The sequence below is a fragment of the Papaver somniferum genome, chromosome 9 (assembly GCF_003573695.1).
Source record: "Papaver somniferum cultivar HN1 chromosome 9, ASM357369v1, whole genome shotgun sequence".
NCBI lineage: Eukaryota > Viridiplantae > Streptophyta > Magnoliopsida > Ranunculales > Papaveraceae > Papaver > Papaver somniferum.
The window spans coordinates 121,317,774-121,336,357 of record NC_039366.1 but is presented as its reverse complement, the minus strand read 5'-3'; the positions used below and the strand labels follow the sequence as shown (position 1 = coordinate 121,336,357).

The window sequence follows — 18,584 nt, the reverse complement described above, 5'->3', positions numbered from 1 at the left end:
AACCCCCATCACTAATTATAGCTCGCGGTGTACCAAAACGTGTAAGTATATTCTCTTTCAAAAACTTAATTACGACCCTATGGTCATTTGTTTTACACGGAACCGCCTCAACCCACTTAGACATATAGTATACAGCGACAAGTATGTAAAGATAACCCAAAGAATTAGGAAATGGACCCATAAAATCAATGCCCCACACATCAAAGACCTTAATCACTAAAATATGGTTCAAAGGCATCATATTTCTATGGGAAATGGTCCCTAACCTCTGGAAACGATCACAAGACACACAGTGACTATGGGAGTCCTTAAACAACGAAGACCAGTAAAAACCACACTGCAATATCTTAGCAGAAGTCTTCTTAGTACTAAAATGACCCCCACAAGCATGTTCATGACAAAAGGAAAGAATACTGGACTGGTCACTCTCAGGTACGCATCTCCTAATAATCTGGTCTGGACAATACTTTAAAAAATAAGGATCGTCCCAAAAGAAATGCTTAACCTCGGCTAAAAACCTAGAACGATCTTGTTTACCCCAATGTTGAGGGGTTCGACCAGTAACAAGATAATTCACTATATTTGCATACCAAGGTGATTGGGAAACAGAGAACAATTGTTCATCAGGAAAGTTGTCCCTTATAGGAAGGGAATCACTAGGGGAACTAAAAACTAGCCTAGATAAGTGGTCTGCTACTACATTTTCAGCACCCTTTTTGTCTCTAATGTCTGGAGAAAATTCTTGTAACAATAGGATCCACCTAATCAATCTAGGTTTGGTATCCTTCCTAGACAAAAGGTATTTCAAAGCAGCATGATCAGTATAGATTACGATCTTAGAACCTATAGGTAGGATCTAAACTTATCCAAGGCAAACACGATGGCTAACAGTTCCTTCTCGGTAGTTGTATAGTTCAACTGGGCATCATTCAGAGTTTTGCTAGCATAGTAAATCACATGAAGTAATTTGTCAACACGCTGACCTAACACGATGCCTATAGCATAATCTGAAGCATCACACATAATCTCAAAGGGTAGGTTCCAGTTAGGTGCCTGGACTATGAGAGCGGTAGTGAGTAAAGTCTTAAGCTTCTCGAAAGCTTCTAAACAAGCATCATCAAAGACAAACTTAACGTCTTTTGCAAGTAAATTGCAAAGAGGTCTAGAAATCAAGCTAAAATCCTTAATGAATCGACGATAAAAACCTGCATGTCCTAAGAATGACCTAATGTATTTTATGGTTTTTGGGACCTGTAAAGTCTTAATAAGGTCAACTTTGGCTTTATCTACCTCTATACTCTTTGAAGAAACAATGTGCCCTAACACAATTCCTGATTTGACCATGAAATGACATTTTTCCCAATTAAGCACTAAATTCTTTTCCTTACACCTAGTCAACACTAATGTCAAATGATGCAAGCACTCATCAAAAGATGAACCAAACACTGAAAAATCATCCATAAAGACCTCTAAAAACCGTTCTACCATATCAGAAAATATGCTCATCATACAACGCTGAAAGGTCGCAGGGGCATTACAAAGCCCAAAAGGCATGTGTCTATACGCAAAGGTACCAAAGGGACAGGTAAAAGTGGTTTTCTCTTGGTCTTCTGGGGCAATAACGATCTGATTATATCCGGAAAATCCATCTAGAAAGCAATAATAACTATATCCAGCTAATCTCTCTATCATTTGGTCGATAAAAGGAAGGGGAAAGTGATCCTTCCTTGTGACCTTGTTCAATTTTCTATAGTTAATACAGACACGCCATCCCATGGTCACTCGGGTTGGGATTAACTCTTTGTTATCATTCTGGACTACAATGATACCTGATTTATTGGGAACAACCTGAACGGGGCTGACCCACTTACTGTCTGAAATTGGGTAGATAATACCCGCATCTAACAACTTAAGCACCTCTTTTCGAACTACCTCTTTCATGTTAGGGTTCAGCCGACGTTGCATCTCCCTAGAAGGTTTGGAGTCTTCTTCTAAATGAATCTGATGCATAAAAACGGTAGGACTTATACCCTTACTGTCTTCTATAGTCCACCCTAAAGCTTCCTTATTGTCTTGAAGAACTTTTACTAGCCTACTTTCCTGATCACTATCCAAATCGGAAGCTACTATCACAGGTAAAGTCTCAGATGGTCCTAAAAACACATACTTCAGGGTATCTGGTAGTGGTTTAAGGTCCAACTTAGGAGGCTCTTCTAAAGAAGGAATTAGGGTATTCTCAAAAAGTGGTAATGGTTCGAACCTAGCTTTCCATCTATCAGTGTCTAACACAGGGGTAGAATCTAATAGAGCATTCACCTGTTCAATAGTGCTATCGTCGTCAAAGTCTAAACCGAAATGGGATAAACAATTTTCTAACGGGTTTTCAGATAAGATGTTTGGTAATGACTCCTGAACTAAGGATTCTATCATATTCACCTCTTCGACACACGTGTCATCTAGCTCATAAGGTAGCTTACTAACGTTAAAAATGTTCATCTCCATAGTCATATTATCAAAAGATAAATTCATCACACCATTTCGACAGTTAACGATCGCATTAGACGTAGCTAAAAATGGGCGACCTAAAATCACAGGTATCTGGTTCTCTGGGTCAGAGACAGGTTGGGTATCTAAGACCATGAAATCTACTGGATAAATAAACTTGTCGACCTCAATGAGAACATCCTAAATAACACCTCGAGGAATTTTAACAGACCTATCAACTAACTGCAATGTCATCTGAGTAGGTTTCATTTCACCAAGTCCTAGTTGTAAGTACACATGGTACGACACTAAGTTCACACTGGCTCTTAAGTCAAGTAAAGATTTTTCTACCCGGTGTTTACATATTGTACAAGCAATGGTATGGGAACCTGGGTCTTTGTACTTTGGAATTGTGGTGTTCTGAATGATTGAACTTACGTGACTAGCTAAGAAGGCTTTCTTATGGACGCTAAGTTTTCGCTTTCGCGTACACATATCCTTGAGGAACTTGGCATAAGCAGGAATTTGCCTAATTGCATCTAATAAAGGAAGGTTTATGGTAACTTGCTTAAAAACCTCCAATATGTCATTAAAGTTCGATTCCTTCTTTGTTGGTACTAATAACTGAAGAAATGGGGCTCTAAGCACATAATCAGACCTCTCAGGAACCGAGTTGGCATCATCGGAAATTTTATCAGTCCCCTCAGCTAGTGGTCCTGAGGGATGAGATCCTGAGGAATGAGATCCTAAGGGGTGAACTACAGTACGTTCACTATCGGGCATGGTTACCTGATTTTCTACTACTCTGCCACTCCTAAGGGTTCTAACAGCATTCAATTGATTCGATGGTTTTGCACCTACTTCATGAACTCCTCTAGGATTGGGATTAGTCTGACTAGGGAACCTTCCGTTATCTCTCTCGCTTAAGGTCTTAGCTATTTGGCCGACTTGAAGTTCTAACTTAGCAAGAGTCTGAGCATTAGTTTGAAAGTTCTGCTTGGTTTCCTGTTGAAAACTAACTTGGCTCTTTACTAACATTTCTTGGATCTGTGCTAACATATCCTGGCTCTTTCTCAATATACTAAGAGATTCCTCTAAGCTCGTCATTCTATTCTCTTAAGAGTTCTGAAACTGACCTGAAGAGTTCTTATCTGAACCAAAACCTGGGGGAGCATTAAAATTACTAAACTGACCTTGAATCTGGCCCTTAGACCGCGAAAGGTTCGGATGGTTTCTCCAACCAGGATTATAGGTTTCTGAATATGGGTCAAACTTCTGACGGTTATCGAATCTAGTGTTATTATAGAGAGCATTGGCTTACTCTTCATTATTCCGGCCTTCCCAAAAAGGCTCTAATATACCACTAGTGTGACCCACTTCTAAAACTTCTAACCTTTTCGCTATAGCAGCAATTTTGGCATCTGATTCAAAGTTTCCTTCTACCCTATTAATGTTTCCTCTGCCTAGAAGAATTGTTTTCTGTCCCCTATTACTTTCCCATTGTTGGGTCTTTTCGGCGATTTCATGCAAATATGTCATCGCATCATCAACTGTTTGGTTTTCAAACCCACCTGTACACATAGATTCTACTGTGGTTGTAGTGGGATAATCTAAACCCTCATAAAGGATCTGAACTAACCTAACCTTTTCTAAACCATGATGAGGACATTGGACTAATAGATCATTGAACCTTTCCAAATACCTATACAAGGATTCTCCCTCCTGTTGAGAAAATGTGCAGATTTGCGTCCTTATAGACGATGTTTTGTGCCTAGGGAAAAACTTGTTCAGAATGGCAGATGTAAGTTGTTCATATATTTCAATTGATCCGGAAACCAAACTATATAGCCACGATTTGTATTTATCTTTCAAGGAAAGGGGGAATAACCTGAGTTTCAAAGCATCATCATCAAGGTTTCTAATTTTTAGGGTACTACAAATTGGGAGCAACTGTAAGGTTCCAGGCTTAAGTTCATAATTTGCTTCAGTTTCAGATAACCTGATACACGAGGGACGAGTAGTCCTAGTAGGGTTCAACAAAGCTTTCAAAGTTGCCATTTCTGGCACTATTGGAGTATCATGGATTTTCTCCTCAAACGGACGTTCAAAAACGAAATCTTCAAGAATCGGGCTTTCTAAATTGAGGTAATCGATACGCTTAGAACTACTAAGTTTGTCTTTAACAAATCTACCTAAGGCGTCTCTTTTACGTTCAGGCATGCAAAAGAATAAGGTAGGGAATTCTATACAATCACAAAACAAGGATGACTCAACCAAATCAAACCTATTAATTTCTAGCAAACAAAAAGCATGATGGCTCCACTTAGATTGTTTCTAGACCAGCTTCTATTCTTTCGAAAAGGAACTCGTTACAATCTGAGCAAACCCCTCTAGAATCAATCCGAGTCAAAGTAAGTTTAATAGAAGCGAGGGAAGCTCGGTGGAGCTTTGATATCCAAAGGCCTCATCGGTATTATAAGGCGGCGCAGTCACGCATTCAACTCACAGAAACCATCATGAACTTCGAAGTATGCTCAAAAGAGTAACCAATATTTTCAGAACGACTTTCCTATTAAGATCGTTACCCTTTAGGTCTCGTTCTAGTCAAAATTTTAGGCTTAGGTTCGCGTTTAGTTTTATTTTCCTAAGGCGGGCAAGAAGAGAACGGTGATGAAATCCGAACCCTTATCTTGTATGGCCAGTCCTTGCCCTTTACTAGGAAATTAAAGCAGCCGTTTTCAAGTCCTCAGCATATATGCAAACGAAGGAATACATTAAACCCGCTAACAGGGGATTCGCGGGTGTTTCGAAAAACTTACCTCCCGTACCAGACGGGCGAAGAACCGCTGAAGTCGACTCGGGCCACAACTCCTATGTCATGTACGAACCCGAGGGGCCGAGGCGATATCGTAATCGCCATCCTTCTCCGCACACAGTTTATATTTAAACTACCCTTACGTAGGGTTTAAAAATAATGTCCCAAAGTTTAAAGTCCAAAGTGTCCAAAAAGAAAAGAAAAATTACAAAAATAATAAAACCTAATACAGTTTTTTTTTAATAAGGAAAAATAAACAAAACCCTAAGAAATAAAATAATTAAAAGAAAATTTTTTCTTTTCCGTTCTTTTCGCTTTAATCTTTCGCTCCAAGTATTTATGCTTTAAGATCCAGTCTTTACGAAATCACCAAACTCCTTGGCTCAATTTTCTTTATGATCCAAAACATGTAGACAAAATATAAATACCCAAAAACGTAAAAAAGAACAAAAATCATAAAAACCTAACAAAAAAAAAAGAAAAATAAGTCTAAAACCTTAAAATCAAATCCGCGTCGGCGGCGCCAAAAATTGATGTATTTTATAGATAGTGGTAAAAGTGGTTCGATTCTCAGACTTGCGAAGGATAAAATATAGACTTAAATTCTAAAATTCCACTATTTTCCAAGTTCAAAGTGATTTAATCCAATCTTTATATTTATGCAATTTTCTCGTTCAATTTGATTCTAAAATATTGCAACAAGTAGATTTTCAAAAGCAATAATTGTAAATATAAAGTATGAAGCATCAAAAGTATATAAACTAAGCATACTTCATCAAAATAGATCACAATCACTCAAGTAAAAATCATATTCAGTTACAGCTCAAGGCAAATAATCATAATAATAATTGCAATAAATAGATGAAATAGAATATACCACTTCTTGTTGGAAAAATAGCTTCCTCTATCGCCTCAACAATGGGGTTTAGCTCCTTGTATTAATCATGATCTTAAAATATTTTTTTATGGCACAAAAGATGATTAAAAGGATGAAAAGTAATAACACAGCCGATTTGCAACAGCGTGAGTGTGTTACAGAATCTCTGTTACAAAGGAGAAATAGTAGCTAAAGACCTTAGGCAATCACAGTTGATAAACGATAAATAGGTTCTGCTGTTGAATAGCGATATTTTTCTGCGACAGTTTCTTGCGCGTCTTATGTTCTTCGTGTTCTAGGTATTGCAGCAGCAAAAACAAAACTTCAACTTGTGATTTCAGCTTTCTGTTCTCTCCTAAACTTCCCCAAAGTGTACGTAACCCTTCCTTGACCTATCCCTGCTCCTTTTATAGCCCACAGGTCGATTAAACCTCAAGAAATCTTCGGTTATTCTTATTTTTCCTCCACCTCAAGTATCGGGATTTCTTTCCCTGCTAAATCTTCTTTACGCTTTTACATGAGCCGTATACACTCCAAATAGGCTAGAGCAATATTCTATCTCGAAATAAACCCAACAGAATCATGTAACTGCCATATATAAACTCACCAAAGCCCGTAATATCTTCTCCTCCTCTGTTTTGATTGATTCGAAGATTTGTTGCTATTTTTGCGAATCTGAGACACATACCAATCCTGTTTTAATGAATCAACTGAATCCCAATCCATCTCCACGTCAAACTCCGACTAAAACTAAGCCTAGTCAGCAACAGAACCCGATAAACTTTCAACGCCTCTATTTGCTTCTCCCTGCTTATACAACCCAATTCGTTTGGTCCAATCCCTTATACCAACTCTGTTATGCTCCAAGAAGTCCAGCCCAAAAGAAATATGCAGTTGAATCTCTCCAAATCATCCAAGAAATCCAACTCCAAATGTTGCTTCGTTGCTGCATTAATTCCCGCCAAAAAGAACTCGTTTGAATTGTGAAGAAGAAGAGGCGCCCCTATCCAGAGTAGGGGTACCGATAGCAGTTGTCTAGGGGGTGCCTGGTGGTGCCCCTTATCCAAAGTCTGGGGGCAAAATCACTTCCTCCGGGTGCTTTGGACAACTTTTCGAGCCGATTTTTCCAAAAATGTTTATTGGCCAAAAATACCTACACACACATAAAACACCATAATAAGTACAAAAATGAGCACTATCAATATATAAAATCGAGACAAATTAGACACAAAAACGTGTCTATCAGATACTTTCAATGATTGGTCCTTAGCTCGTATCTCCTTGTGGGATTTCTAAAATCCAATATATAAATCCTTCTCCTTGGAGAAAGGTCACTCTTGTTGTTCTTTCGGGAATGACATTTTATGGGGGAGAGTTCTTTTTGAACTTGTGCTTAACTGCCATATCTTTGAGGGGAGAAATGTTTGTGGAACATGTAGGGGTTAACTTTTATCTTAATAAACTCCTTGATGAAGTCACTAAGTTTCGAATCTGTGGTATCATCTAAGGTAAAGTTGATATGTTTTCTTTTGGTCAAGAAGTTTCTCTATGAAAATTTCATGAGGATCCCACTTGTTTTCGTACCTTTGCCAATTTATATTGACAAAAAAGGGGAGAATTATCTTGTAATTCACACTACATATACATATGGTTTACGGATCATTATGTAAGGGGGAGTGGTTTTCATGTCGAGATGAAGTATTGACTAAGGGGGAGTGATACATATCACCGTATTATTATTTCAAAGTTGTGATACAATTGAACTTTGATACTGTGTAATAATACTATGACGGATCTTTAACAAGTACAGGATGAGCACACGCATAGTTAAAGAACCAAGGAAATCAAGCATGTCGGATTTTGGAGCTATAATGACTACAATCCATATGTAAAATGGTTTTGTCACTAAAATTGAAAAAGGGGAGATTGTTAGAGAATTGCTCGGTTGAACCCACTAGCGTTGGTATGTCAAGTTAGGTATCAATTTTAGTTGCCAAAAATGCATTCTTGATTTAGTATACTAAAGATAGTTTCAGACTAGATTAGGTATAAGAAAAACTACTCTTAAGGATGAAGACCGAAGATTACAAGAAGACATCAACAAGGACTTCATTAACAAAGGTATGTGGTAATTGATTTTATTTGGATTCTTATTCAATTCTACCTTTCTAGTCTATCCAAACAAATGCTCACTCTATGGAAAAATTCCTATGACGGTAAATGTACATTCCTATGATAATTCTCCCCCTTTTTTTCAATATAAATTTGCAAAGGCAAGTGGGATCCTCATGAAATTTTCATAGAAATTGTTCCATAGAGTGAGCATTTGTTCAATTCTACCTCGAGTATATTCCTATGTATATATACTCGAGGTTATTTGAGCCACGACTTTTGTGACAATAACCTTTATCCCTGTAAAGTTTCTCATGTAATAGTGAATGAGATTACGAATTCAACGAGCCAAGAATCACTCAATTACGAGTTATGATGGTGAAGTTATGAGTGATTTATTAAAGTAACAATTATAAGTGTTGCTGTAATTGTTACAGTTCGTTAGTAGGAAACAATCCATGGACTGCTTGTAACGGTTCACGGACTTGGCCCAATTATGTGACTAGAAGTCTTTTTTAGTCAAATTGGTGATATTTCATTATCTAGGCAAGATGGCTATTAATCCAAACATATTTGATTACCGTATTAAAGTGTTTGTGATAACTCTTAATTCCTGCCTAAGTTAAAATGTGATTTGTTCACATAAATACAATATTTGCTATTTAATTAATTATTTAATTATTTTGGCAAGAGTTGTAACTTAGGAAAGACTCTCAAATTTAGGAGAGTCTTTAAAGGAAAATACTTTTGCTTAGCTTTCAAGCTACCTTTCACTATAAATAAAGGGTTCGTGAGGCTACACGTTTTTTCATCCCCTTTGGAAAATTGGTATAAGCTCATAAGGTTCTTTTCCATGTCTTATGTTCTTCGTGAACAAGAGTGAGATAAAAGTCTTTGTACTGGGGATCACAAAGCCGAGTTGGATTTAATCTTCGTGATTGATCATACAACTTGTAATCTAGGTATTTCACCTCTTGTCTATTCTAAGGTTTTCTCTTCTGGTATAAAACCATTCAAGAGTTGTTGATCATAAACCCTAGGTTTTGATAGATTTCAGTTTTCGATCGTATACCAACACTTGTTAGTTGAAATCGGAAGATAGAAAGAAAACTTCGATTAAGGTATCTCGTAAAAACCCTTAAGAAGTTTTAAAACAAGATATCTCTAGATTTATCTAGTTGTTCTTGTTGTAGAATTATTAGGATTTTCTTAACTTGGAAATTGATCTATGGAATCACCCAAGTGCACTTACGAAAATCAGGTTCACGGGCTTCTTGTGAGTACGCATACTGATTGTAAGTTAAAACCCTAATCTACAAGTTTGTTTTGATTTCACTACTTTTTATTTGGTAGTTGTTCAATACAAACACAAGATTTCCAAAACCTTGATTTACATCTAAAGGGAAATCAATTCGGTGTTTTGTGAAAACAAAAGATCGAAAAATATCAATCGTGTTGTTGTATCTTCTAAAGAGAACCTTGGGTTCTGCTAGAAGATTTACGAGAAGAATTTCTAAAGACAATCGGTGTTGTGCTAGGAGTTTTATTAGTGCTGAAACAGGTATTACATCTAGTCCGAAGAGGTAGTAGGAAATTGGTATAACATCTTATAATCAGTATGTGTTTATTCTGGACTAGGTCCCGGGGTTTTTCTGCATTTGCGGTTTCCTCGTTAACAAAATTTCTGGTGTCTGTGTTATTTCTTTTTCGCATTATGTTGTTTATCTTTATAATTGAAATATCACAGGTTGTGCATAAGTTCAATCAATTGGGAATCCAATCTTGGTTGTTGATTAAATTGATTAACACTTGGATATTGGTTTTTGATACCGTCCAAGTTATTTCTCTTATTCAATCGGGCTCTCAAATTCCTATTTGTTTGATTGCAGATTGAATTAAGAAATAGAGATATAACTCTTTGATATACTTTTCTCAAGATTGAGTCTGACTGTCTAGTTGATTCTCTTGAAAGTATATAAGAGTAAGTCTTCTCAGATTTCCAAACAAATTTGTTGGGTGTGGTTGTTGTACCCCCGCATTTTCAATTGGTATCAGAGCAGGAAACACGCTAAGACCTCATAAGTCTGTGTTTGTAGCAATATGATTCGATGGACAGAAGTGTTATCTCTATACACGTACCACCAGTCTTCGATGGAACGAACTATTTATGGTGGAAAATTGTTATGCGTGCTTTTATACAAGCGCGAGATTTTCAATCATGGGTTCGTATTGTTAATGGCTATGATCCTCCATTAGTTACAGTAGACGGTGTAACTGTTGCAAAAGATATTGGTCATTATGATCGTTGTCGTATGCGTCAAAAATAAATTACACTTTCTCACAACTCAAAATAAATAATATAGCAAGGGTAAGAAAGGGTCGTTCCCACAGAGAGGATCTAGGTTGTCAAGTTGTTTCGGTTTCCTATATAAACAAGGAGGGATTTCTGATTTTTATGTAAAGGAAAATAAACTAAAAGCAAATAATGAAATAAACAAGCAAATCAATAAAATGAAGATATTGGTCAAGGATTAGTTTTCATTCACAAACATGAATTTGTAACAATAACTAGAATTGAAATTTAATCTCAACTTTTATCAAAAATCCCAGGATACCTTGATCGCAAGAATATCCCGCTAATTTCCTCTTGTCATCAACAAACACATTAAAAGATGCGAAAGTGAATTCTTCCTAGAAAGCAACCTAAAGTGTAAAAGCACAATTAAGTTTAACTCCCTAAGAGCACTAAGTTCTATGAAATAAGACTAATCAATGCAAACGAACGTGTAAAAGCACTAATCCGTTTTAACAAAGGTTATGATCCACATGTGACTACTAGGATGTATCACTACAAGCAATAATCACAATTATGCTACGTGTATTCAAGGTGTATCAGGTTTACGCATAATAAACCCTAAACTAGCAATAGATATGATTACGAGTTCTACCAATTTGCAACTTGACGAAACTAACATTCAATCATACATGCGATATTTCTTGTGAATCATAATCGATAATTGTGAGACAAAACTAATTTATTGAATGAAAACCCATATTTGGAAATCCAACTTATTCCTTAACCAATAATAAAATCTAAGTACTCATGGTATAGGAGTTCATCACAAGGAAAAAAAGAAAACCCATGTTTCGAAACCCTAGGCTAAAAGTAAACCCTAGGCTAAAAGTAGTAGAGAAGATAATAATATGGAGATCCCCCTTTTATATGTTTTCTTCTTTCTCCAAATTCAGGCCATATCACCCACAATTCTTGGCTAGCTCGCCAAAGCAAAGACTGAGCTTGTCTAGCCCATAATCACGACCACAATTTAGGCCTTAATCAGAGCCCATTAAGCCCATAACTTGTTAGGCTTGTCAGTTGTGAGAAACTGACAAGCTAATTCAGCCTTCTACCTTCACTAGGAAATGGCATAATTCACTTTCCTTCCCTGCAAGTCTTTACATTCACATCACAAATCAAGCATTCATTCTTGCACAACCTTATCTCAGCACCAAAGCTGCACGACTAATATCAACCAACAGCAAACCTCACTACTTCAATTCTGCTCAAATCAACACACAGACCTTGACAAACCACCACCGTTCTTCTCATCTGCATTTCCATTCTGCTCCATTTCCACTAGCAGCCGTAACTTTAACCACCTGAGGCAACATTTCTTGCAGCACCCTTCCACTGCTCTAGAACTTCCCTTGGCAGCAACCAACCACCATTCAGTTCAAGCGCCACCAGCTTCTACTCAGATTGCAAAACTGCTCCCATTCTCTATCTGATCAAAGTAACAACAGCAGCATCAACATTACATCTTCTTAAGCACCAGTTCTCAGCACAACCTGCACTTCTGCAACACAACCAAGCTGCCAGCCTATTTCAGATTCTTGTCTTCCCTGAATTGAGATTAAAATCCATATTCAAGATAACCCAGCTTCTCAACCACCATCGACCACCATTCTGACACTGTAGTACCACTAATAAACACTTCCACTTCTTAGTCAAAACCCATTGTCACCTGCAATTTCAATAGCAGCTGCGGTATCAATTCAGTCAACACACAACACCAAAAACTCCATCTCTTTGTGCTCAGCTGCAACAGCACCATCTCAGCTTCTTTCTTAGCTCTGTCAGTTCAAACCCATGCTACCACTTCAACTCAGCACTTGCGTATCCACCTGCAGCTATAGCTTCATGCCAAATCCATGCCATCTTCTCAGTTCCCTTGTTCTGCACATAACTTGCAACAACCACCAGTTCGCAAATCCCATTTGACTGCATTACCATTTCGACCATCAGCAGCATAATTACAAACCCAATTTACTGCAGACCCATTGAAACATCACCAGATTCATAGCAACGGATACACTGGCATCTCCTCCTTCCCTTTATAATATGAATGAAACCCAAATTTGAGTCATACCCATTAATTATCTCACCACAGACTTCAATTTCTCTCTTCAGCTCAACCCCATTCTTGAATTACATGAGTATCAGAAATCCATCTCAATAACAGCTTCAGATCCATGATTTTCCGGCCATCAAATACCCTTATCGACAGACAAATTCCTCCTTCTTTAGTACAGCAGCAACAACTTCATCTCTAACCCTAAAATCGTCTCAATTCAGACCTCAACTCAGAAACCATTGATCAACAGCTGCCACCATCTTCAATTCCTTCTTCTCCATTAATGGCATCGCCTGCTCCTCCTAATTTTGTAAACAACCCATCTTTTTCATCTCATTAACAGTGACCACCTGTTTCCTCTCAGATTTACAGCAGCTCAGGTGAGAAGAAAGAAATGAAAGGAAAGAAGAAAAATGTCCTCTCTCGAATCGGAAATTCCTGTGTAGAAATGGAACAGGATTTTTACACCCCAGTAACAAGAACATGCTGCCAAGGTGAGGTGTCCCTTAGCCTTAGCTCGGCTCCGTATAGATCGCCTGTGAATTGTCCTTTGCGCTCCAAAGGGACGTTTTCTCTTTCTTTTGCTCATAATGACTCCATTACACCTGATAAACTCAAAACAAACGTAAAATACACAATTCACACGAAAAATAGCAAAGAAAGCATAATCAATAGATAATAAATCTAGGTGTCTATGACCCCTATCAGATTCCCCCACACTTAGACTTTGCTAGTCCTCGAGCAAATCAAACTAAAACTTACAACTTCAAACCGTTCCAGCGTCCCAAGCATCCATAGAGATATGAGGATATAGAGTTTCTGCATGCTAGTAATAAGAAGTTAAAAATACTAAAGAACATATTCTCATTCTTAAATGTTGAGTGAGAAATAACCACACCATAATGAGAGAACGCGTGTTTGAGAACGATCAATAAGCATTTCGCCTCGACTTCTGCCTCACCAAAAAGGATTTTATGAAAATTGCACTCAAAAAGACGGTTTTTTTATGGGTCTCACATGAGTGCAGGTAGGAATGAAGAGAGAAGTCCTGCAACACGTTGAATGGTGGGAAGGATAACTTCCGAAATATTTTAAAAACCCACATCTTTTAACATTTTGAAAAACCATTTTTTTCTGACGATCTCTAAGAAAGGAAATCAACCACTATTATCGTGGATGAGATTACTTACTCATATTCACATCCGATTACCAATTATGATAACACCACTCTCACGTCATCCAATAGAAACGTCTTCGATCCTCGTTTTCATCTTCTTCATCTTCGTCTTCGGCTTCAACTATTGATGATAAACACTTGAACTTCGTAATTCCTTGACAATTTGTAACTCTTTATCTTAAATCCTTGTCGCTTGAGACTTCCTTATAGATTTTCCTTCCCCACGGCTTATTAAATAAATAAAAACCCAAAATACCAAAATTTCTCTTATCATCGTTTTTTTTTTCCAATAAGAGAAATAAAATACAAAACAAAATAAAACAAACCATGGCCGTGGGAAAAGTACTTTACCGCTTGATTCTTCACAACTTGTATCGTTTCGAAATCATAAATTTCAATAATTCTCACCTTTTGCTTTTCTTTGCTCTTGTAAATAAGTTTTCAACGTATATGTAAAAATCTGCTCATTGTATGTTGCTTTACTTGGATATAAAATTTGCTTTTTTTTTCTCGTTCCGTTGCTTGTAAACCTTGAACGTCTTCAACTTTCCTTGTAGATATTGATGTTGTTCCTTGTTGTTGATGATGGTAGTGTTTCTATGGATCCGTTGTTGTCGAGAGAGAGAATGGTGCTAACTGCAAATCGAACTACAAGAAGGAGGCTTTCATCCATAGACGTCACCCTCATGATTGAAAAAATTAGCACTCAAGAGATCAAAAATAGTGCTGGAAATTGTTGTGAAGTTGGGTAGCTCACCATTCTACCCGGAATTAACGTACGGTGACACACACTCAAAAGAAAGCTTTTTAGTTAGATGGAAAATTTTCTGTTTGGTGCCTCACATGATATAAATAGGGTAGTCTCCACTAATGATTGATCAACAACTTTAATAATGCATTTCTCACTGCTCCTAATTTGCATCACCGACATGATTAAATCTATTATTTAACACTTTAACAAGTAAGAAATCCGAACGTATATCCCTAACACTTCCAAGTTCAGTTATGTCGGTCAGAATTCTCTATGTAAACATACCTAGAAGTATGCTAGTGACTCTAAAATCTCTAAAAGTTGGAGGTTTTATGCAAACATGCTTAACCACTCCCCCACACTTAAACTTTACATTGTCCTCAATGTAATTGAATCATCCTAGTAAAGTCAAGGTGAGAAATTTTAACATGATATGTAAATAACAAAAGAAAAAGCAAAAGGATAAGAAATACAAAACCTATGGGTTGCCTCCCATTAAGCGCTTGTTTTAAAGTCGACGGCCCGACTTGACTCTTGTAAGAGTCACTCCCCATATACTAACAATCGGAAAATTTGGGGATCCACCCATAGAACCTGTTTTGCACACAATAACTCCATACAAATATTAGCACAAGAAAATAGAAACGAAGCTATTAACCGATAAAAGTTTCCCCCACACTTATTCTTGTCCACACTTGGAAGTGTATAAAGAATGTAGAAGTCGGGTACTTCCACGGTTTCTTGTTCCAAAACCTGCATAGTATGAGAATCAAGAATCTCTAATGGCGGAAATCGAGAAACAAAGTCATTCAACAATATTCTCGAAGCACATACATTCAAACCAATAAGAGGTAAAGGAGAAGAAACAATAGGCAAAGGGTTAGACAAACCTTGCACAATCTCTTGTAGCACGAAATCCTCTTCATCCTTGAAAAAATCAAGTGAACTATTCACCTCATGCATATCATGGTCCTCTATCAAACCTTGCAACAATTCTTCTTTTTCACCTCATGCATATCATGGTCCTCTATCAAACCTTACAACAATTCTTCGTCCGTTTCTGCCTTAACCAAAATCTCGGCATCAACATCTTCATTACAATCCTTTGCAAGCTCAATTGGGTCTTCCACAATATTGGTCATATCGGTTTCATTCTCAACACACTCCTCTTCGTTGTAAGCCACATACTCTTTTGCGGATCCAAATTTTATTATAAGAAACTTTTTTAGAACACTCAAAAATGCAGCATCCTCAAGCTCCACCCTTTGAATAAGCTCTTGATCATTATTAAGATCAATTCTTGAGTAATCTACACAAGTGTCATCATAGTCCTTTTCATCTTCATCTTGATCCCAGAATTCCATTGTTCACCTTTGGGTAATGTCACCATGAGTTGCTTCAAACGACGTATCTTCATAATCATCGTCAATTTCATAGCTAACATAAGATTGGTTGTCGCTGAATTTAGTGTTGCTAACCTCAAACTCATCTTTTTGAATATGCGAATGATCATTATTAAGATCAAGAGTTGAGTTAGCTACACAATTATCAACGAAAGTCCCCAAAGGTTGGCTTTTTTCAACATTAGCATCAATCAAATATTCATCACACACCACAGGCACATTAGAATAATTATTGCTTTGAAAACAAAATTCTTCTTCATACTTTTCTTCCTTGTATTCATCAATGCTTCTTCGTAAGATAGCCATACCTTCACGAAGTTCTTGGAGTTGCTCGTTTGTAGCCTCTTTATCTTTTTGAAACTCTTGTCGTAAAAAGTTGGAAAAGTTGTCTAACAAGTTAGAGACTTGTTGTTCACGAGCATAAGAATCCTCCAATCCTTGTGGTTGTTCGCACACATACCCGTCATAAGGTTGTTGATATGTATGAGGATCACAATATTCCGTAGGATATTGATCATAGCCAATAAATTGGTTTTGATTATACCCATGGAATGGTTGGAAGTTTCCATATTGTTGAGGTTGTTGAAAACCGTATCCGTCATTCCAATATGCTCCGTCCATAGAAATTGGTACCTGAAACACGATTCTCCAAACAAGGTTAACAACCGGAAAATAAAAACAAAAAGAAAAACAAAAACAAAACAAAAAATAAGAAACCAAAAACAAGTGACAACCGCTGCCTCCCCGGCAGCGGCGCCAAAATTTGATCGCTGTCGTATGCGTCAAAAATAAATTACACTTTATCACAACTCAAAATAAATAATATAGCAAGGGTAAGAAAGGATCGTTCCCACAGAGAGGATCTAGGTTGTCAAGTTGTTTCGGTTTCCTATATAAACAAGAGGGGATTTCTGATTTTTATGTAAAGGAAAATAAACTAAAAGCAAATAATGAAATAAACAAGCAAATCAATAAGATGAAGATATTGGTCAAGGATTAGTTTTCATTCACAAACATGAATTTGTAACAATAACTAGAATTGAAATTTAATCTCAACTTTTATCAAAAGTCCTAGGATACCTTGATCGCAAGAATATCCCGCTAATTTCCTCTTGTCATCAACAAACACATTAAAAGATGCGAAAGCGAATTCTTCCTAGAAAGTAACCTAAAGTGTAAAAGCACAATTAAGTTTAACTCCCTAAGAGAACTAAGTTCTATGAAATAAGACTAATCAATGCAAACGAACGTGTAAAAGCACTAATCCGTTTTAACAAAGGTTATGATCCACATGTGACTACTAGGATGTATCACTACAAGCAATAATCACAATTATTCTACGTGTATTCAAGGTGTATCAGGTTTACGCATAATAAACCCTAAACTAGCAATAGATATGATTACGAGTTCTACCAATTTGCAACTTGACGAAACTAACAATCAATCATACATGCGATATTTCTAGTGAATCATAATCGATAATTGTGAGGCAAAACTAGAATGAAAACCCATATTTGGAAATCCAACTTATTTCTTAACCAATAATAAAATCTAAGTACTCATGGCATAGGAGTTCATCACAAGGAGAAAAAGAAAACCCATGTTTCGAAACCCTAGGCTAAAAGTAGTAGAGAAGATAATAATATGGAGATCCCCCTTTTATATGTTTTCTTCTTTCTCCAAATTCGGGCCATATCACCCTCAACTCTTGGCTATCTCGCCAAAGCAAAGACTGAGCTTGTCTAGCCCATAATCACGACCACAATTTAGGCCTTAATCAGAGCCCATTAAGCCCATAACTTGTTATGCTTGTCAATTGTGCGAAACTGACAAGCTAATTCAGCCTTCTACCTTCACTAGGAAATGGCATAATTCACTTTCCTTCCCTGCAAGTCTTTACATTCACATCACAAATCAAGCATTCATTCTTGCACAACCTTATCTCAGCACCCAAGCTGCACGACTAATATCAACCAACAACAAACCTCACTACTTCAATTCTGCTCAAATCAACACACAGACCTTGACAAACCACCACCGTTCTTCTCATATACATTTCCATTCTGCTCCATTTCCACTAGAAGCCGTAACTTTAACCACCTGAAGCAACATTTCTTGCAGCACCCTTCCACTGCTCTAGAACTTCCCTTGGAAGCAACCAACCACCATTCAGTTCAAGCGCCACCAGCATCTACTTAGATTTCAAAACTGCTCCCATTCTCTATCTGATGAAAGTAACAACAGCAGCATCAACATTACATCTTCTTAAGCACCAGTTCTCAGCACAACCTGCACTTCTGCAACACAGCCAAGCTGCCAGCCTATTTCAGATCCTTATCTTCCCTGAATTGAGATTAAAATCCATATTAAATTTCTCTCTGCAGCTCAACCCCATTCTTGAATTACATGAGTATCAGAAATCCATATCAATAACAGCTTCAGATCCATGATTTTCCGACCATCAAATACCCTTATCGACAGACAAATTCCTCCTTCTTTAGTACAACAGCAACAACTTCATCTCTAACCCTAAAATCGTCTCAATTCAGA

General features: G+C 37.2%; 1 pseudogene; it reads left to right on the top strand.

Moving 5' to 3' along the window:
* The first annotated feature begins 4,135 nt into the window (after window positions 1–4,135).
* On the top strand, window positions 4,136–4,235 carry LOC113314556 (annotated as a pseudogene).
* The last annotated feature ends 14,349 nt before the right edge of the window (window positions 4,236–18,584 follow it).